The sequence below is a fragment of the Macaca nemestrina genome, chromosome 8 (assembly GCF_043159975.1).
Source record: "Macaca nemestrina isolate mMacNem1 chromosome 8, mMacNem.hap1, whole genome shotgun sequence".
Taxonomy (NCBI): domain Eukaryota; kingdom Metazoa; phylum Chordata; class Mammalia; order Primates; family Cercopithecidae; genus Macaca; species Macaca nemestrina.
Genome location: NC_092132.1, coordinates 127,484,311 through 127,507,010, shown reverse-complemented (window position 1 = coordinate 127,507,010; position 22,700 = coordinate 127,484,311). Strand labels below are relative to the sequence as shown.

At 37.6% G+C, this 22,700-nt stretch overlaps 2 long non-coding RNA genes across 6 annotated transcripts in view; one reads left to right on the top strand and one right to left on the bottom strand.

Annotated features, from left to right (window-relative positions):
- The window catches only part of LOC105482025 (uncharacterized), a 65,644-nt gene extending 63,177 nt beyond the window's left edge, over positions 1-2,467 (bottom strand). Inside the window, exons 1-2 of the long non-coding RNA XR_987349.2 lie at positions 2,256-2,467; positions 2,035-2,157 (exon numbers count right to left, since the gene is read on the bottom strand). This is a non-coding gene — a long non-coding RNA (uncharacterized lncRNA). The remainder of the gene's footprint in view (positions 1-2,034; positions 2,158-2,255) is intronic.
- A 2,918-nt stretch (positions 2,468-5,385) lies between these two features.
- Positions 5,386-16,180, top strand: LOC139355889 (uncharacterized). 5 transcript variants are annotated; one of them, XR_011607148.1, is made up of 8 exons: positions 7,254-7,407; positions 8,376-8,417; positions 10,291-10,360; positions 11,464-11,656; positions 11,754-11,933; positions 12,170-12,296; positions 12,990-13,094; positions 13,499-16,180. It is a non-coding gene; the product is annotated as an uncharacterized lncRNA (long non-coding RNA). The 5 variants fall into 5 exon arrangements; XR_011607150.1 differs by lacking the exons at positions 7,254-7,407; positions 12,990-13,094 and adding an exon at positions 5,386-5,653; XR_011607146.1 differs by lacking the exon at positions 12,990-13,094.
- Positions 16,181-22,700: the final 6,520 nt, after the last annotated feature.

The following is a 22,700-nucleotide window of genomic DNA, read 5'->3' as shown; positions in this document are numbered from 1 at the left end:
TAGAGAACTGGAGGATTACTGAATGAGTAGGCAGTTAGTTGCTGAAGGATGTGCCAATTGTCATTGGAAATATAATTTCCCCCAGATTTGCAGGAAGGGATTTGGTTACAGAGTGTTCTCCACATTGGTGATTTGAGCTATTGTGCTTGCCAGGTCTTTAAATAGGCACCTGAACTTTACTTTACATTCTTGGCTCAAAACCTAAGAGACTGCATTTTATTGTGTTAAGCCTGCCTTCAATTTTGGTCTCAAGTTTTATTAATTTATTGCCTGATAAGAAATATTTTTAAATGGCCATTTCTTCTTTACTATTTTGTAAAAATCATGTTAGTGATTTCTATAGACAGATAAATATGCCCTAAATGTTATTGCACTTTTATATTTCAGAAATTGACCATCTATCCTCTTTTAGGAATAGAAAATTGTCAAAATAGAAGGCCAATATTCCCTATGAAAGTAAACAATTTTAGAGATTAAAAAAAGCATCTTAGAGATGTTAGCCATCTGATTTTTGCAGACGATGAAACCATGATGCTGGAGAGTTGAATGTCATGTTCAAGGTCACAAAGCCGGCTATTGCATAGAACCACATCTAGTACCTCTTCAGTCTAGTGATTGTCTCCCCAAACCACATGGCCTGTCCGGCATTACTAAAGTTAATCATCTTATTTTAATTTCTTTCATTGGTCTAGTGGATCAAACATTGGATGGAATTTTAAAGACTGGCTCTGAGCCCTGCCTCACTTTTCAACTTGCTAATTGTGTGATACTAAGCCTCAATCTTGGAGCCATTTATTTTTCATCTGTAAGGCAAGGATAAGAATATTGACACTGCAGAACTGGTAGAGCAATGAAATGAGGCAATATTTGAGAAAGCATAAGCTGAAAAATTGTGTACAAATAGCAGTGAAGGGTATCTATGGTTGTCTATATTATAGATTATTTTGGTTGCCTATTTATAGAATTATTTTATAGATGATTTATTGACATCAAAAATTTCAGTGAAATAAGCCAGGAACAGAAGGACAAATAACTCATGATATCACGCACACAGATAATCCCCAACTTACAATAGTTCGACTTAGGATTTTTTTGATTTCACAATGGTGCAAAAGCAATACACATTCACTAGAAACTGTACTTTAGTACAGTATTTAATGAATCACATTTAGATATTTGGCACCTCATTATAAAATAGGCTTTGTGTTAGATGATTTTGCCCCAGTGTATGTAGGCTGATGTAAGTGTTCTGAGCATGTTTCAGTTAGGGAAGGCTAGCTGGGCACAGTGGCTCACACCTGTAATCTCAGCACTTTGGGAGGCTGAGATGGGTGGATCGCGAGGTCAGGAGATTGAGATCATCCTGGCTAACACAGTGAAATCCCGTCTCTACTAAAAATACAAAAAATTAGCCGGGCATGGTGGCAGACACCTATAGTCCCAGCTACTCGGGAGGCTGAGGCAGGAGAATGACGTGACCCTGGGAGGTGAAGCTTGCAGTGAGCCGAGATCGCACCACAACCTGGGCAGCAGAGCCAGACTCCGTCTAAAAAAAAAAAAAAAGTTAGGCAAGGCTAAGCTATGGTGTTTGGTAGGTTAGGTGTATTCAGTGCATTTTCAGCTTATGATACTTTCAACTTATAATGGTTTTATCAGGACATAACCCCACCATAAGTCAAGAAGCCTCTGTACATGGAATCTACAGTAGTTAAACTCATAGAAACAGAGAGTAAAATGGTGGTTACCAGAAATGGGGGTTGAGGGGTTTGAGAGGCTGTTAGTCCAAACATACAAAATTTTAGATAAAAAATACCTGAAGGAATAAATTCAAGAGAAGTAAGTTCAAGAGATCTACTGTTCATCACAGAGTTAATAACAATATACTGTATACTTGAAAATGCTAAAAGAGTACATCTTAAATGTTCTCACCACAAAATAATGATAAGTATGTGAGGTAATGCATGTGTTAAATAGCTTGATTTAGCCACTCTTCAATGTATACATATATCAAAACATCATAGTTGTACACCTTACCTATATGCAATTTTTACTTGTTAATTAAAGAGAGAGAGAGTTTCCACATCCAACTCCCTCTGTAGCTTAGATAATGATTCTATAAGAGAGTTACTGCTTCTCCCCTTGTTGCCCAAGGAATAGCTGTCAAGAGAGAAAATCATGTATATGAAGAGCTTAGTCAAATCAGTTGGAAGTTTTAATAATCACACTTTTTCAATCACCATGATTGTTTGACTTACTCAGGATCAGATCTTTCCTGACATTGGTTATTCCTTGAAAGTTGCAATCTGTATCTTATTCAGTGTTCGCTATAAACATAATAAATGCTCTGTAATTTACGTTATATGTAAAGTATGGAGGTTGTCTTTTCAACAGGCCATTGCCAACAAAGTCTGGGATGGCATTTTCTTAAGTATGAAAGGAACTTGAAACAACTAAGCTGATCAATGAGTCTGGGCGTCAGAATAGTCAAATCAGTAGGTCACATTATTTCATCACACTTGTGTTTACGGAACCATCACCACAATCAAGATACAAAAGGATTCTATCACTATACAATTCCCTCATGTCCCCCTTTCTAGTTCATTACATCCACCTCTCTTTCACCAACCATCCCCGAACCTAGGCAATCACTAATTTGGTTTCCATCTCTATAATGTTGTCATTTTCAGAATGTGACATAAATGGAATCATACAGTTTGTGTTTTGTTACTGGCTTTTTTCACTCAGCATGATTCCTTTGAGATTCATCAAAGTCGTTATGTTCATTCCTTTTTATTGCTGATCAGTATTCCAAGGAAGAGATGTATTAGAATCTATCTAACTGTACACCTGTTGAAGGATACTTTGTTTGTTTCTAGCTTTGGCTATTACAAATAACTTTGTTTTGTTTGTTTTTAAAGAGACAGGGTCTCACTCTGTCACCCAGGCTGGAGTGCAGTGGTGCAACCATAGTTCACTGTAACTTTGAACTCCTACGCTTAAGTGATCCTCCCACCTCAGTTTCTTAAGTAAACAGGACTACAGGTGTATGCCACCATGCACTACTAATGTTTTTATTTTTTGTAGAGATGAAATCTCAGTATGTTGTCCAGGCTGATCTTAAACCCTGGCCTCAAGTGATCCTCCTACCCTGGCCTCCCAAAGCACTGAGAACATTATTTTAAAATAAATTTTATTGTGTATATTTGAGGTTTACAACATGACATTCATTTCTATGGGATAAGTGCCCAAGAGCACAATGCTGGATCCTATAGTAGAAGCATGTTGAGTTTTTATAACTACACTGACACACTATTTTCCAGAGTGACTGTACCATTTTACATTTCCACCAGCAGTATATGAATGATTCAATTTCTCTGCATACTCACCAGCATTTAGTGTTATATTATTTTTCATTTTAGACATTTTGATAGCTGTGTCATGATATTTCATCACGGTCTTACTTTACATTTTCCTAATGGCTAGTGATGTTAAACTCTTTTCACGAGTTCACTTCCATCCATATATTCTCCATGCCAAAATGTCTGCTTTTATCTTTTGCCCATTTTCTCACTGGAATTTTTTTAACTTTGAGGTTTGATCATTTTTTATATGTTCTAAATATGAGTCCTTTGTCAAATATGTGGCTTTCAAATATTTTCATCTCCTTAACAGATCAGAAGTTTTTAATTTTGATGAAGTCCAGTTTATTGATTTTTAAGGAATTGTGCTTTGGGTATAAGTCTAAGATTGCCTTCCAGAAATATTGTTCAAATAACTATTTTTCTAATCCTCATTCTTCATTGATTAAAATATACCAATTTAATGGACAAAATAATAACTTTTAAGATAAATGGTTTTTAATAATGTATTTAATTTTTGTGTTTATTGTTTATGAATTCCCTGTTCATCTCCTTTGTTCATTTTTCTAAAGGTAATTTTCTTCTTCTAATGTATTTCTGATATATTAAGGTACAATTTATCAATCATAAATATTAAAAATATATTTTCGTACATTTAACTTTTATCTATTATATTTGGATGTATAGATGGTTTTAACCAGTATGAAGCCAAATCTATCAGATTTTCACTATATGTCTTCTATGTCTACATGTGTAATTGATGTAGGATTAATTATGTGGCTAGCTGAGAAAGATTCTTTTTCCCTAAATGATTCATTAATTATAACATCAAAGTATATTGAATAATCTATCCCTTTCAGGAGCTGAAATTTCAGGTTAATCAAATACAAATATTTCTTGGCTATCTTTTACCATTTTTCATACAAAGAAATTTTAGAATTATTTTTCTAAGTTACAAAAATCTAACTGAAAATTTTTCTTAGAATTTTATTAAATGATTGACTTGGGGAGAGTTTATATCTTTACAATGTTATCTTCCTGTTAAAAAATGTGATTACTTTCCAGTATTTGTCTTTGTTTATATCCATAGTAAAGTTTTTTAGTGTTTAACACACTCTTTGAGTTTACTTCATGTATTTTATATTTCACAAAGCTATTGATAATGACTCTTTTTTCTTTATATTTTTTAATTGGTTACTGTTGATGAATAAAATATTTCTTTTATAACTGGCTGAAATGTCTATTTTCCCATTCCAGTCAATTTTCTGTTTTTCCTAGTTTTTCCAGTTTAATACTCACATAATCTAGAATAGTGATAATTTTGTCTTCCCAATTGTCACCCTTGTTGAGTTGCATGAAATTAGTATTTCAGAGTAATGTTATATATTGCAGTGGTTGCTTTGTCTTATTCTTAACTTTTATTAGAAAATCTCTTGTGGCTCAATATTAATAAAATATTGGTTGTTAACTTGAAACAGATTCTTCAATATATTAAAGAAGAAAATGTACCCTAGTTTACTAAGAGGTTACTGATAGGTTTCACACGTGCTTGGAACCTGGGGTCCCATTTCTCTTTCCTATTTCTCCCTTGTGGAATGCGAATGTCTATCCTATGCCTGTTCTACCACTGTATTTTGAAAGCAAATAACTTGTTTTGTTTCATAGGTTCACACCTGGGAGGAATTTTGCCTCAGGATGAATCATTTGTTTTTGCCTTATCATAACTGATTTAGATAATGCTTAGATGAGATTTTGGACTTAGAATTAATTCTGTACTACAGTAAGACTTTTGAGGCTATTGGGATGGGGTGAATGCATTTTGCATATGAGAAGGCCATGAATTTGAGAGTCAGGTAATGGAGTATTATGGGCTGACTTGCGTTCTCTCAAAATTCGTACATTTAAGTCCTAACCTTAGCACCTAAGAATGAGACTGTATTTGCACTTCAGTCCTTTCAAGAGGTAATAAAGGTAAAATGATGTCATATGGGTGGGCCCTAATGCAATATAACTGATGTCTTTATAAGAAGAGGAAATTAGGGTACACATATGTACAGAGGAAAGGCTAAGCTGGAGTGAGTCCTTCAAGGGAAAGGTGGCTTTTACACTCTAAGGACAGAGGTCTCAGAAGAAATCGTCCCTGCCAACACCTTCCAGCCTCCAGAACCATGAAGAAATAAACTTCTGTGGTACTTTGCTACAACAACTCAAACAGACCAACACATTTTTCCCCAATGCCTGGGCCATGGACCAGTACCAGTCCGTGGCCTGTTAGGAATCGGGCTGCACAGCAGGTGAGTGGAGTGCGAAAGCGCATTACTGCCTGAGCTCCATCTCCTGTCAGATCAGCAGCAGCATTCGGTTCTCATAGGAGCACAAACCCTACTGTGAGCTGCACATGCAAGGAATCTAGGAACACTCCTTACGAGAATCTAACTAATGCCTGATGATCACAGTTTCATCTCAAAACCATCATCCCCCACGCCAAACCCATCCATGGAAAAATTATCTTCCACAAAACCAGTCCCTGGTGCCAAAAAGATTGGGAACCACCAGACTAACACACTACCCTTTGTTCTGTTGTTCAAGGCACAGGGGTATGTCTGGATGGTCATGTTATTCTGTACCAATTTCCTTTCACAGGTTATTCACAGGGTCCTTGCTCCTCATCCCTACAGATTAAAGATGTGGCTAAAATGTCAGAGGATGTGGGTGGAGGACTGGAGACAGAGTAACAAACTTGAACTCCACATTCCCACATTATTTGTAAAATTAAACCTTCTCTCTTATTTTTTAGAAAAAGTGCCTAAATGAGCAAATAGCTAAAAGCAGGAAGGTGTGCAGCATTGCCTCTATGACTGGCAACTGGGTTCAACTGGCAGTTCATTCACCAAAGAAATAGTGATCTCATGCTGAAGACATAGCATCACCACCCAGAACTAAAAGAACCAAATCTTTCCCCATCCCCCAGCATGTCTTATTTTAAAGCCTATGTGAGAAGCTACGACTGTCTGTCTAGTACCCAATCATTTAGATACTGGTTTAAATGTTTTAATAAAAGAAGAACAAATGGGAGTCCTTTTTTTCCTGCTTACCTGCAGCTTTTTGGGTTTTATTAACTCTACTTTGAAGCAGACCAAGAATATTTTTTTCTACCTTTCATTGATCCTCCTATTTCACCTTATAATTCTTTTCATTGATTAAGCCATGCCCCCTGAGGATCTGATTGGAAAGAAAGGAATCAGAGACTCAGAATGTTCACTTGAGCTGGAAAACAACTGCAGGATACATTTCCCTGTAGGAGCCTGAAGGGACCTGTGCAGTACAGCTATGCTCTCAGCCAGGAGTTAACTACAAGATAGAGAGCCCCTATTTAGTTAATTGTTTTAATCAGTCTGCTTTTTGCATTCAGCGGTAAAGTCCTATTTAAATGAAAATGATTTTTTCAGGAAGGAAAACCAAGAGTGAGTAGGGATTTCCAGAGAGGAGCCTGTGGCTTACAGAGCAGGCTCTGAACTCAGTCCAACTACCGCTCAGCCATTCGAGCTATTACATGCAACAGGGGAAGTTTATTCCTCTGTTGTCACAGGCAAAATTTTGAAGGAAGCATTTTTCTTCTCCTCTATTAAATACACTCTTATCCATTAAGCAGCTTCCTGTGCTGGCATCTGGCTCTCTTCCTGCAGCTAAGGGTTCTCCCCTCTTGTGTTAGGTCCTACCCAAGCCTCACTAGCTCTGCCTCATCGAGATTCAGGCCTCTGTTGGAAGAAAGGAGCTAACCTTTCAGAGCCAAAGTGGTCATGCTGGCAGAGGGCCTCTAGTTCTCCAAGTGCCTCACTGAGCTCCTACTATGACTTTGCAAAATTCTAGATTCCGGGGAGGTACATGGCTTGTGCCAGACACTGTGGGAAGCCTGGGACCTGGATTGTCTTATTCAACTCTCACAGCAAATAAGGGGGAATTACTGTAGTAGCTCCTCAACATCATCTAATACCTAGCCCACAATTTTTTTCAACTTTTACTTTAGGTCCAGGGGATACATGAGCAGGTTTGTTACATGGGTAAATTTCATGATGCTGAGGTTTGCTTTACAAATGATCCCGTCACCCAGGTAGTGAGCATAGTATACAATTGGTAGTTTTTCAACCCATGCCCCTTCCTACCCTCTCATCTCAAGTAGGCCTCAGTGTCTATTGTTCGCCTCTTTATGTCCATGTGTACTCAATGTTTAACTTTCACTTATAAGTGAGAGTACATGGTATTTGGTTTTCTGCTTACATTAATTCTCTTAGGATAATGGCCTCCAGCTGCATCCATGTTGTAGCAAAGGGCACGATTTTGTTCTTTTTTCATGGCTGTGTAGTATTCCATGATGTATATGTACCACATTTTCTTTATGCAGTCTACCATAGATGGACATCTAGGCTGATTCCATGTATTTGCTATAGTAGTTTCCAATGTTTTAGTGGCTGTATAAATCACCTGTATAAATGGCTAATTCAAATTAAATCATACAGACATACCATGATTTATTTAATGAATTCAAAATGGCTAGATATTTCATTTGTTTCTGATTTAGGGCCATTATAAGCAAAACTGTTCTTTTGTCTTTGTAACTAAATCTTAGCACATTTCCTTAATATTTTTCTTGGTAAATGTCTAGAAGTAAAACTGCTATTGCACAGGTGATGCCAATTTTTAGATTTCTGATACATAACTGGGAGACTCTTTTCTGTGAGACTCAATTAATTTCCCAGCCATCAAAACTATTTAATAGCTCTTTCTCCATGTCTTCACCAAAACAGAGTATTACCCTTTCTGGCTACCTTTCTGGCTATTATCATAGGTGAACATGGAATTGCATTGAGCTTGCTTTTCTTTGCCAACTTTAGTGTGTTTACGGGCCATCTGCATTTCTTCTTTGGCAAATTGCCCACTATCTTAGTCCATTTATGCTGCTATAACAAATACGGGAGACTGGGTAATGTTTAAATAACCGAAATTTATTTCTCGCAGTTCTGGAGCTCGGAAAGTTCAAGATCAAGTTGCTGGCATCTGGTAAGGGCCTTCTTGCAGCATCCTCACATGGCACCACACAGAAGGGCAAGAGAGCAAGCTAGCTGAACGCTGTGTGAAGCCTCTTTTATAAAGGCCTTCATCCTATTAACGTGGAAAAAGATTTCATGACGTAATCACCTTGGAGAGGCCCCACTCCTTAATATTAGCACATTGGCAACATCTGAATTTTGGAGAGGATACATTCAAACCATAGCACACCCTTATATATTTTCTTTTGAAAGAGGTGTTCATCTTTTTCATGAATTTTAAAAGCTCTTTTATACTAAAATGTTAACCCTTTGTTCATTATAGTATATGTATAGTACACTGCAAATACTTTCTCTGTTTATTTGTTTCTAAAATTTTGTTTTTCTTTTTGTTTTAAGACATTCATAACTACCAATCTTTTCCTTTATGCTTGCTCTGGGATCATTTTTGCAAAGACCTTCCCAGATCAACACCTAAGATAATATAGTCATATATCATATATATTTATCTTAATATTTTGTTTAATGTAATCATATTTAATTTACATGGAACTTACTAATATAAAGTGTAACTAACCTATGACTTTATTATTTTTCATATATTTACTCAATTTACCCAAGATCATATAGAGACTGAGCAATAGATGTAGATTTATATATGTATATATATCAAATAATATTATCCAATTTTTCCAAGATCATATATAGACTATATATATATGTGATATACATATGTATATACATATGTATATATCTCCTTTGATATATACTTCTATATATCTGTCTCCATATGTGTGATCTTGGAAGAACTGCATAGATTTCTGTCTATCATTTATCTCCTTTCTCACATTTATTACTAAACACATGTTTTTTTTCTTTATTATTTATCTAATCAACTATAATTATAGAGCTCCTATTATATTCTATACACAGTAATTAATAGGTACAGAGGATTTCTTTGTGAACAGGACAGAAAAAGTCTCTTTCATTTTGGAGATGATAGTGCAAAAATAGGGGGCTTGATGAAAAAGTCACAAGTAGCTCTACAATGGAATTTTAACTCTATGAAGAAAATAAAACAAGGTAAAGGAATAAGTGAGTGATGAAGGCAGGCAGAACAAATTCAGGAAATTCAAAAAAGTTTGTCTGAGGATGTGACCTTTGACCAGAGACCGTGATTAGCCTCGCTATTTGTGTTTTATTACTCTCTTCAAAGAATGAGTCATTGGATTTATTTATCAGGTCTACTGGCTTTCTATTTTCTGTTTCATTAGTTTCCATTTGTATATTTATTTAGTTCTTCTTTTATAGCTTCTTGAGAGGCATTGAAGCATTCTGGACAGCACCTGAGAATAAGAAAATGCTCACGTTTCTGCCTCTTGGTCTGGCTGGAAGGGATTATTACTTCCTTGCCTTGGAGAGGTCTGCCCTCCTCCAACTTAATGAAGAGATTCACAGGTCATTTTTTAAATAGCTACTCTTTATTCGAGAATTTCCTTTTCCCTGGAAAGAAGAGAAAAGATTTCTTTTCTCTGATACTTTTAGGAGCACCCAGCAGTCAGATGATTGCAAGGAAGAAAAGAACATTCTTTGACCCCGAGGGTGGTACTTTTATTCAGTTGGCACTCGCTGAACCAAAGCTTCTGCAGCATAAGCAGCCTGAAGCAGGAATCTATCTACAAGAAAGTGCTTTTTCATGCTAATTTTAAATTCAGGATTCATACTACCAAAATGGAACGGAGAAGAATAACTTGCTGTGAAATAGCATTAGTTCTATTTGAAGCTGGAAAATTCATTGAAGTTCTAGCTCCAGACGAGACTAGTCCATTTACCCAATTTGCCTTTCATGCTCACAGAAAACTCATTTTGTCCATTTCACTATTCAGGATGACTTTTAAATTGCATCGCACCTGTTCAAAAGCTGAGAGGAAGCACGGAGACCACATACTGGAGATGGTAAGTATCATACTTCACAGGGAAATAATAATGAAGAGCCCCTTAAAAATCACCCATCAGACAGCCACAATAATCCCAGATACGTCTGAGTCTAAAGACCAGGAGTGCACAATTACAGTGCTTGGGTTATTTTCATCAGTAGCAGACAGGCTGGTTATTTGCACATGGATAAATAGCTTATTCATTTGTGTTGGAGTATATATATATTTGTTACCTTGAAATGTAGATGAAAAGCTCAGGTCCACAACTCCATGGCAAGAGAAATAAACTCAGGCAGAGGATTATCAAACATTTGGACACATAGAAGCAATTTTAAGAAAGATGGAATTAATTGGTTCTCATTTTCCTCAGTCCTCTATGCTGAGACTTCTAAAAGTCTTCTATATTCTTTAAACAAAAATCTAGAGAAAGAGAGAGAGAAAGATTCTGGAAACAGTTTATTGTCATCCCCTTCTTAGAGATCCACCATGTGTATCTTCATAATAAATTCATCTAAAAAATCCAACATTAAAGAAATCCATCTATTTTTATTCCAAGCATTTCACACAAAATCTTAAGAAATCAGCATTTGACAAAATACATATTAGAAAATATTGTCCTCTGCCAACCTTTATTTGCTGAATAGAAAACTTCAATAATGTATAGCACATTCTTTGACATTGACTCTGCTAATTTGGGGTCAAGCTCGCCATTAATCTTTTCAACTGTCATAGAAAATAATTCTGTTTCGATCAGCCTTTCTGTTTTACACTTATTGTGCAAAGGTATTACTGTCATAATTCTTAAACTCCTTCCACGCCCCTGATACCCCTTCACCTACTTAATGGGTTTTCTAATGCTGACTTTCTTGTTTTGAGACAAGAATATTTTGGAATTTACAAAAATAAATTTGGGGCACAGTACTTAAGTCAATTCATAATATGAAATCTGGTTTCAGGAGATGATAAAAATACCTTCAGACCTCATGTTGTGTGGTAGGTTCATAGGATTTGGGGCCAGTAGTCATCTTTGCAATCCTACAGTTACTACAATGTTTGTACGTTTTAGGTAATTACAAAGGATTGTGAACCAATGAGAGATTTAATAGTAAATTATTCTTTTAGGAAGAAACTGCAGAATAATTGATATTGCCATTGGAATTGGAGACAGCAGATCTAGTTGCTGGACCTGCCCACTGCCACTAATGAGTTCTAAGCTATCTAAAAATCCATAAACCTAAGCTCTCTGCTTCAGATTCCCCATCTGTTAAATTGGAATCATACAATCCACTCACCATATTTTTCAGGGTAAAATAAGGTAACTACTGTATAACTGTGTTGAAAAAGTTAAGAATACTCAATGTTTGGGAAATAATTTTGTTGGCATTATATTTGCACCCCCTATACTGCTTTAGCTTTCATGTGAACTGGAAGCTATCATTGCATCAAAGCTTGAGCCAGGGAGAGGATGATCTAGCACCGTACTGAAACTGCAGATACAGCCAGCTCTAGGCAAAGTTGTGAAGGAAGAAAACTTGGTCACCTTCCTGCATTGATTCTCCTCTTTTATGGCATTCTTCCTTCTAAGCCAGTCAGTGAGTGCATTCCTGGAATATTTATTTAAAGGAAATTTCTAGAAACCTGGTAGATTATGCTTACTTTATGAAGAAAGCAATAGTTAATTTGAAAAATCCTAATCATTACATGTGGAATTTCAGCAATTAACAAGGCATTGAGGAGGGCTGGGGAAACTTTACTAGCCCTTTTCCCCAGTATCTCTTCTATTATACCCAAACACTTTGAGATATGAATTAACATCCCCATTTTACAGATAAGAAGATAGACTCATTGAAGTTGACTTGTCCTGACTTCAAAGACCGTAAATCAGAAGAACCAGGATTTGTCACCTGCCTGACTCAAAACTTACTCTTTTTCTTTACATCCTATGACGTCAGTGGGTGAGACCACATAACCTCAGAGTTTCAGATATGAAGAGAAGCAAACAAGTTATTATATTCTTCATTCTTTATTTGGATGTTATTTGTCAAGAAGGCAGGCCATGGAAAGTTTTGTCCAATACCAATGAAATATAAGTTCTAATAAAGACTATTAGAAGATACAGTGATCTAGCATACTGGTTACAAGCCAGAGATGTGGAAGAGATTGCCTGTGCTCTTATCTGGTCTTTGTTAATTATTAAATGTGTATATTGAGCAAGTTAGTTCAACTTTCTACATACCTCAATCTCCTCATCTATAAAATGGAGATAAATACAGTACCAACATTTTTGGCTTTGAATCAAGATTATAAATTTAAAAATTTAACTTACTGTCAGTTCTGCCATAACACTTGTTTTGAAAATGGGAATCTAGCCCCATATAATTAATATATTAAGGAAGAATTTGAGCATTCATTTGAATTTTGCACGGTTGTGTGCATAATTTTATTCATGAGAAATGCTAGATGAGCATAGAAACCTGCATTTGGCTTAGTAGGGCTAATGTAGAAATATACCAAATGTTTGCATGCACACACCTGTACACACATACAGCACACATGCACACACACACCTCAAGCAGCTACCCTCTCCTTTAGTTCACTACATGTATCATGAGCCACATCTAGTGTTTCCATTTTCCTTTCCATTTCAGATACTACTCCTTCCATCACTTCAAAATAACACAGGCCAGCAGCCTTTCCGAAGCCCAGTTCTACAAGCAAACTTCAGGCCTTGTTAAAGTTCCACATTTATTCCAGTAATTTATGTGTTTCTTAATCATCCAATATATGTAAAAGCTTGCCACATTTTTATTGGTTTTCTAAATTTTTTTATGTGTCACTGATGCAGTTTTTGAGTGTTGTATCTCAACCCCATTTTTTCCATAGGTTTTTTTAATCACATGATTTTGCATAATATGGTGATTTTTTTGCAATGCAAATATCTCATTATAAAAGAACTGACTATATTTAGAACAGTGCCTGGTATACAATAAAACATTCAACAAATTGTTATTATTATGCTAAACAGATAGAATTCTTTTGACCAAATGTTAAATCTGTTTCATTATGAAAGAAGAAAGAATGCTAATATATTTTAAATCATGGATAGAATTCAACCACTTAATATTCACTCAACAAATAATTACTGGTTGCCTCCTAGGTGCCTGGACTGGCTGGACTGACTGAATACAAAACCAGGGGAAAAAGATGCGGTCACTGTCCTCACAGAACTGAAGGTCTAGCCAAGGAGACAAACAACTGAACAAGCAAACTAAGTGTCCAGGCAAAGTATACCGGGGTGCTTTGCTAGTAAGTACATTGTAGCATTAATTAAGCTAGCATAAGAAGGCTCAGAGAGAAAATGACTTTAAAGCCAAGTTCAAAAAGATGTGTAGGACTTTCCCAGAGAGAGCTACCGGGAGTGGAGAGTATGAGGTGTTCTAAGAACAGTTAAAGCAAAGACCTGGAGGAAGGAAACATCCCACTGAATGAAGTTCCTTGTCTTGTGTAGTGAGACACAAGGAGGGGTTAAGGAAGGAGGCCGAAGAGGAAGACAGACACAAGTAAAGAAGTGCCTGCTAAAATCTACCAAGAACTCTGAGTTTTATTCTAACAGTGATGGGAGATGATCGAAAGGCTTTGAGAAGGGGATTCAGATTTTCACTGTAGAAGGTCCCTCTGGCTATAAATGAACAATGGACTGAGGAAGGACAAGATGGGGTGGATCAACTCATTCCAGGAAGTTATTGCACAAATATGGACAAAATGCACAATTGCATAGGCTGGCTGCTTTGGCACTGACAAGGATGAACTCTACTCACTGGGACCTCCTGCACCGGGATGAGGAGCATGCAGGAGCTGGGGTGAGTGTTTTTGGGCACCGGCAGGAGTGAACTTTGTACTGGCCCTGTGGCAGCATCTGGGGGTAGGGGGTGCCCGTGATCTCTGAAGCCCCAGAGGAAGTGTTACAGTATTCTTTTAGCTCTGCCATTTGCACGAATGAATTGAAGATGGTAAATGTGGGAGATTTTATTGCCTGTGAAAGTGGCTGTCAGCCGGAAGGGGAACTGAAAAGGGGACAGAGTAGGAAGGTCATCTTCCCCTGAAGTCCAGCTGTCTCTGGCCAGATTTCTTTCCGAAGCTGCACCATCAAGCTGTCCCTCTGAAGTCAATCCACTTCTCTCCAACATCCAACTGTCGTCTCCAACATCAGTTGCTTCTCCTCTTTCTGCCAGCTAAGCCTGAGGTTTTTATGGACATAGGATGTGGGGCAGGGTGGGCATGGGTGGTTTCGGAAAAGGCAATATTTAAGCAGGAAAACAGAGATGTAAGTCCTCATATTGGGCCGCAGTTTCAGGCTTGAGGATGGGGCCCTTGCCGGGGACCCACCCTCTTCTGCCTAGAATTCCCCTGCCTCCTGTCCCTGTCACTTGGAGGTGGAATGAACTAAATTCAGTGGAGTGTGGTGAGGGGAGGGGAGTGAGTGAGAAGCAAGGATCTAGGATGACTCTCAGGTTCTGGGTGAACCATTTTCTGAGAAAATAAACTTGAAGAGAAAAACAGATTTGGAAAGGAAGATGATGGGTTTTCAGCCAATGGGGCTGTTTGGACAGGAATAGTAGAGGGTGATCATAGGAGAATAAAACTTCCAGACAGTAATTTCACATGATTAGATGCTATGGGCTGATAAGACCCTGAAAAACAGGTGTGGGTCAAGCTGGCTAAGACTGACTGGTACCAACATGATGCTGGATTTGATATAGGTTTCACCTAGAACCTCATTATATGCTCATTTACGTAATTACCCACCCACCAGTGCCATGACATTTCCAGGAACACCTATATTTGGTGTAAAAATGGGTGGCTCCACAATTCCAAGAAATCTCCACCTTTGCCCAGGAATTTTCACCAATATCCCGCCCCTTGTTTAAAGAAATTCATAAAGGTAGATACCCTAAACCCCATTGGGTGACCCTGTCTTGAGTACACCTGCACTCTCCTTGCTCGAGTGTGTACTTTTCCCATTACAATAAATCTCTGTACTTTCACTGTTTTCAGATTCATCCTTGAATTCTTTCTTACAATGGTGTTAAGGGCCCCTGGAAACTGGTTGGGCTTGAGGTCTCACCAGCGTTTGGACCTCCCCCAGCCCACCAGTATCACTTTCACCATAGAATTATCATGGGACGAAAAACCATGCAGGACGGAAAGGTTTAGTTCCAGTAGATACCCAGGACTTGAATGGCCCAATGAATTTCAGATGGAATGAAAACCCAGTGGATTTTTAAACTCAATTATATTTGATAAACATGACTTTATGGGTTCTAAGAGAAAAGTGTTTGGTAGACTCTACCGTGAGATTCTAGAATTCAGGTCTCTTATAAACAAGAGAGCTTGGTTTTAATTTAGCCTATCCAAAATCATGCTGTGAAAAGTTTTGATGAAGTATAAATAAATCAGAAAATGTTGTAAAAGTTTACCTGATCACTTGAAAATGAAAAGAAAGAATGTTTAGGACAAAGTACATTCTGAGTCCTTCTGAACCAAAAATATTTTTACAAAGAATATAAAATGTACAAAAACAGCCAAACTGAGGCCTATCCATCCTTAATTATAAACAGAATAACATGAAAAGAAACCAAAGACATGACCCAATCTGCTTCCTTGAATGGTAATGAAAACCCAGTGAAACATTCTATTATTTTCTGCTTTCTACCACAGTGGGCATCACATTCTAAAGGGATGAGAAATACGCAATGTCGTTTATTTCTTAAAGCATGATTGTTTTTGTAACGTGATTTGTAACTGTGCTAAACTTGTAGAATAAACTGGTACACTCTGACTCCACTTAGCTTCAGTTTTTAACTAAGCCTAGAAAATAAGAGAGTGAAGCATCACATTGCTATAATTAGGGTCTCTAAATGTGTATGGTTTCAGATATACTGTATCATTATACAGTAAGTACAAAGCTGGAATAAACACTAGGCTTTCTGAGCACAATGCTTACAAAACAACTAATTGCAATTTATCTTTGTTCTACTTGTGGGATTTGTCTTAGTATCTGCCAACTGATTTCTTATTTATATAAATATCCTTTAAAAGTAAGATTTATTTTTGTCACATCTGAAAAATTTGCAGTGGCCAAATAAAGGTATATTTTAGCTAACTGCATTTAATTTATTACTGTGAGAACATGACCTGAAAGTGGAAATTTAATGTTTTAAAAATTTTTGTAGGTACATAGTAGGTATATATATATTTATGGGTTGCATGAGATATTTTGATACAGGCATACAACACATAATAATCACTTCATGGAAAATGGGATTTCTGTTCCCTCAAGCATTTATCCATGATGTTACACACAATCTAATTATACTATTTTACTTATTTTAAAATGTACAATTAAATTACTATTGAATAGTTATCCTGTTGTGCTATCAAATACTAGGCCTTATTCATTCTTTCTAACTATATTTTTGTGAGACCATGCGATGCTTGTCTTTCTGTGCCTGGCTTATTTCACTTAATAAAATGATCTCTAGTTCCATACATGTTGCTGCAAATAACTGAATTTCATTCTTTTTAAATGGCTGAATAGTACTCCATTGTATATAAGTACCACATTTTCCTTAACCATTCATCTGTTGAACACTTGAGTTGGATATTTAATTTTTTTTTCCAACTATTGCTGCCTGGTGAACTGATAGGGACCAGAAATTTACAAATATGCAGAATTTTTTTTTCTGTCCTTGGAACTTGTTCTTATTTGTGGATGTTAAGTGAAGCGAAAACAAACTATTCTTGATTTGGTCTTAAATAATTCATGGGCAAATGAAGCCACAGACTGTAAATTACCAAGGCTTTCAGAAGGTCAGAGTGAGGCACACAGGGCCATTGGTGGCAGAGAATGCAGAGGTGAGCTTCATGAGCTCAAACACGGCTGTAGGCAAGGTGGGCATGAAGAGGACTTGAGATGGCACAAGGACACATCTTAGGGACGTGTGTGCCCCTATGAAGCATGGAAATAAAGAAGAATCTTGAGTTCCTTCAAGGTAAATTCCAGGCATCTAGCTAGCCATGAAAAGTAAACGACTACCTTAATAAGTAAGGAGGTAATAGTAACTTAAAAATAATAGCTGAGGAAGTTACAGTCAGGAAATGTTCTGTTTCCTATGGAAACTAAAGTAACATCTTAACATACTCTGGGTTGTTTTTCAGAAACCTGGACCCCTACCACATGAATCCACTGGCCGGCCCATAGACCTCAGATAAGGGGGTATTAAAGACTGAACACTGATGGCTGTTTTCATTCTAAACTTCTTCCCAAAGGGCCTCAAGGAGGTCATGCCCACAAGCCAGAGCTAACATTATTTTCTCCTGACCCCAAAATTTTAAACAAAGCTTCTCTTCCTTGATCAATTGCAAATCAGAAAATCTGAATTTGCCTATGACCTGTAAGCCACCCCTGCACCCCCTCCCCACCCCCCTACCCCCACTTTAAGATATCCCACCCTTTTAGGCCAAAACGGATGTGTAACCTCCAGGTATTGGTTTGCAATTTTGCCTGCAGTTTCTGCTTTCCTGAAATTAAATCCTGCCTTTAAAAACCCTTACCTGCAAATCAATGGGGAGGTCAGAGTTTGAGCATTAGCTACCTGGTGCTCCTTGCTTGGCACTCTGCAAATAAATGCCTTACTTTTTCCCACTGCAAACTTGGTGTGGCTATCTGGTCTTACTGTGCTGGGTGAGTGGACCCCAGTTCAGTTCTATTACAGGCTGGGCTGGGTAAACCTTCCCATATTTGAATGGTAGGAGACTACTTATTCATCAACCGTTAGAGGTCCAACATAGGAAGAAAAAATTAATCCTTATTTTGTCTCTCTTGCCAGATTGTGGAGAGAGTCAAGCAAGTGTCTGGGGTGTGTGTGTGTGTGTGTGTGTGTGTGTGTATGTGTGTGTGCATATGTGCATGCGTGCATGCTTGCTGGGGGTGGGGGAGGTGGGTGGTGAGGGTAGAAGAAATGACTTAATTCAAATACCACAGGATATGCAGGTAGAAACAGTATATGAGGATCAGTAAGGTGTTCTCTGAAATTTGACTAGTGGTATCGTGGATGAAGTAGACCGTAGACTATGCAGTGTACAGTTCTTTTATTAAGAACTTGGGGTCTGTAGTCACACTTCCTGGGGCAAAATCCTGCCTCTTATGTTGTGACCTTGGGCAAGTTACCTCACCTCATAAAACCTGTTACCTCATCTGTAAAATGGGAATAATCACAGTACCTATGTACGGCGATTGAAATGAGAATTCAATGACAGTCTTGATTAAACACTTAGTACATGGCTTGGCATGGAGAAAATGCTTCAAAAATGGTAGTTCCTATAATGACATTTTTCTTAGTGTTATTTATATTCTGCCTTTGTCAGAAAAAGTGTTCTGCTTTTGTATTAGTCTGAGTTATCTACAGAAGCTCTATATATATAGTTTTTTTATATATATAGTTATATATATATACACACACACACATATATATACACATATAGTTATATATACATAAATAAATTGCATTGGTCATGCAATTCCTTGGAGGCTAAGAATTCCAAGATCTGCAGTTCATGCTGGAGGGTCAGGAGAACTGGTGATACAGTTCAGTCCCAAGTTCAAGGACCCGAGAACTAAGACAGTCAATAGTATAAGCTCCGGTTCTAGTCCAAGTCCAAGTCTGAAGACAAAGACCAGTGTTACCGCTCCAAGTCAGTCAGGCAGGGAAAAAGAATTCTTTCTTACTCAGATTTTTATTTTATTCAGACATTCAACAAATTGGATGAATGTTTTACTGCTTTACTCAATGTAATGATTCCAATGTTAATCTCATCCAGAAATACCCTCAGCGACACACCCAGAGATAATATGTAACCAAATATCTGGGCACTCTGTAGTCCAGTTAGGTCAATCCATAAAATTAACCTCCACAATCATTATCACTTTCTTCATCCTGCCTTCTTAGTGTTACTTTGTTGCTTTTTCTAGCTCCTTGTACTACTTTATTTGCTTACTTATTTTAATATTCTTTGATTAAAATAGCACTTAAAAGCTATACTTGGGAGGCTGAGGCAGGAGAATTGCTTGAACCTGGGACGTGGAGGTTGCAGTGAGCTGAGATCACGCCATTGCACTCCAACCTAGGCAACAAGAGCAAAACTCTATCTTAAAAAAAAAAAAAAGCTATACATTTTATCTAATAACTATTTTGCGACTACACCCATAATATGTAATGTCATAATTTTTCTTTTATTTTCTAACAGTCTGTAACCAGTTTTTTTCATATTTGTTATTAAGGTGATTTTATTTTTATTTACTTATTTTGCGTATATTTTTGCACCCCAGAGAAAGTGGCTTGTACAAGTTCTAGTTTTGGGAATTTCTTGAGGCAGTCACTTAGTGTATAATAATAATTGCATTTACTTTTAAAACGTATTATTTAGATATATTTTTAAAAGTTCTTCATGTGTGAATTTTATTTAATGCTTACAACAATCCTATAATGTAGATACGATTATTATCCTAATTATACAAATGAGGTCACTGAAGTTTAGAGAGGTTGACTAACTTACTCAAGAGTGCACAGTTTTAATAGTGAATAGTAAGCCCAAGTTAAGAACCAGATTAAAGATCAGACAAATAAACAGTGACCCAGGGCACCAAGCTATGAAGTGTGATGTAATAGTTAACTAAGATTGCCATAGCAAAGTGCTACATACTGGGTGGCTTAAACAACAGAAATGCATCATCTCACAGTTCTGGAGGCTGGAAATCCAAGATCAAGGTATTAGCAGGTTAGGTTTCTTCTGAGGCTGCAAGGGAAGGATCTTTTCCATGTCTGTGTCCCAGCTGCTGATTGCTTCCCCCCAGTCTTTGGTATCACTTGGCTTGGAGAGGGATTATCTTTGCCTTCATCTTCACATGGCATTCCCCCTGTGTGTGCCTGTTCAAATCCGCCCCACCTTTAAAAATAAAGCCACCAGTCATATCAGATCATGGCCCACCCCAGTGACTTCATTTTAACTAATTGAATTTGCAACAATCCAACTTCTGAGTAAGGTCATTTTCTGAGGTGGACTTTCAACATACACAATTCAACCCATAACAAGTGGTAAGTCCCCATAGGAATACATTGAAAATCAGTTTGCAGGTAACTTTGGTTTCCACTCAGAACTTCCTAAGATACTGATGAGCTAGCTGCAGCCTGGTACTGTTCTGACTGCAACCTGGTACTGTTCTGACAGAAGAGATAGAACTTTGAGACAGCATTAAAAACAAACAAACAAGCAAACAAAACTCCTTTCCAGTGCCAGTCTGTCTCTTCTACCTTTGTTTCTTTGTGGCAGGCATATGCAAGTTATGGACAATGCCATTGTCTCCCAGAGTAACTAACTGGTTTGTGCCTGAGACTGAAGGCAACATCAGCTAACATTTTGAAACTAAATAAGGTGCCGTGCTATTTATTAATAACAATCCATGTACTTTGTAAAATAAATGTTCACATTTCAATATTTTTCCTGAGAAACCATCTGGCCATAATATCAGATTTGAAAGTGAAAGCCGAATAGCAAAGACATAGAATTAACCTAGGTGCCCATCAACGGTGGATTGGATAAAGAAAGTGTGGTACATATACACCATGGAATACTACCTAGCCATAAACAAAGTTGAAATCATGTCCTTTGCAGCAACATGAATGCAGCTGGAGGCCATTATATTAAGTGAATTAATACGAGAACCAAAAACCAATTACCACATGTTCTTACTTGTAAGTGGGAGGTAACCAGTGGGATATGAACACAAAGATGGCAACAATACACACTGGGGACTACTGGAAAGGGGAGGGAGGAAGTGGAGCAAGGGTTTAAAACCTAACCGTTGCATATTATGCTCACTACCTTGGCGACAGGATCATTCGCATCCCAAACCTCAGCATCACACAATATCCGCAAGGGGCGTGCCCCCTCAATCTAAAATGAAAGTTGAAAGAGAAGTGAAAATGAAAGCCACGTATACCCAATAGAAATGAACATCTGTGTTCACCAAAATGTGTGCTCTGAAATGTTCATAATTGCACCATTCTAAACTGGAAACCACCCAAATCCTATCAAAAGAAAATGGATAAACGATACAATGACTATCACGACATAATGATAAGCAAAAGAACTCATAAGCACAATGCATGGGTTTTACCCATCTAAGTATCAAAAGTATGATTTCACTCATCTAAGCATCAAAACAGGGACAATGACTTGATGGACCTCAGAGGAGCATTTATCCTCAGAGGACGCTATGACTGTGAGGGACGTGAGCAGTGGCTCTGGGGTATTGGTAATTTTCTGGGTTTTGTTCTGGTTGCTCACTATATGGTATATTCATTTTGTGAAAATTCATTGATCTGCACCCTTATGACAATGGATACTTTTATTTAAATATATTTTGCTTCAATAGAAAGTTAAAAGTAAATACAAATATTAAACCATTAATTGTTCTGTTTTCATAAAAGCATGGGGTTCCATTTTTATTCCTGCATATGAAAACTTTAAAAAATAGCAAATCTCTCCACCCTCACAATGCAGAAACAGAAAAAATGTTCAAAAGGAAAGAATCAAGCATTTATCTTGACTTCTTTGTGTGAGCAGCATGACTGGGTAACCAAATAGGAGAAGAGGGGAAGCATCTCTTTTTATGTGTTTTATCTAATAAATGAAAAAGAAATGATGGAATTAGAAATCACCATTTGGCAACCACCAATGAATGAATGTATCTAAGCACGGGGCACCAACAGCTGCTAAGATCACAGAAGGAGAGACAACCAGATGGATGCTGGTGAAAGTGTACAACATCACATGGTCTTGCCAAATGACTTGAACCTGAGTCTGGATCCAGCCTCTGAACTCAGCTGCCAATCTGCAGGAAATCCAGAGGACAGGGGAACTGCATTATGAGTATGCAATAAACAGAATGAAACTGTGGAATATTCCAAATGTCCTGGATTTCTCAAAAAGTAAATTGTGGCTGGGGGCGGTGGCTCACACCTGTAATTCCAACACTTTCAGAGGACAAAGTGGGCAGATCACTTGAGGTCAGTTCGAAACAAGCCTGGCCAACATGGTGAAACCATGTCTCTACTAAAAATACCAAAAAACAAAAAAAAATTAGCTGCGCATGGTGACGGGCTCTTGTAATCCCAGCTACTTGGGAGGCTGAGGCAGGAGAATCACTTGAACCCGGAAGATGGACATTGCAGTGAGCCAAGACTGTGCCATTGTAGCCCAGCCTGGGAGGCAAGAGAGAGACTCTGTCTCAAAAACAA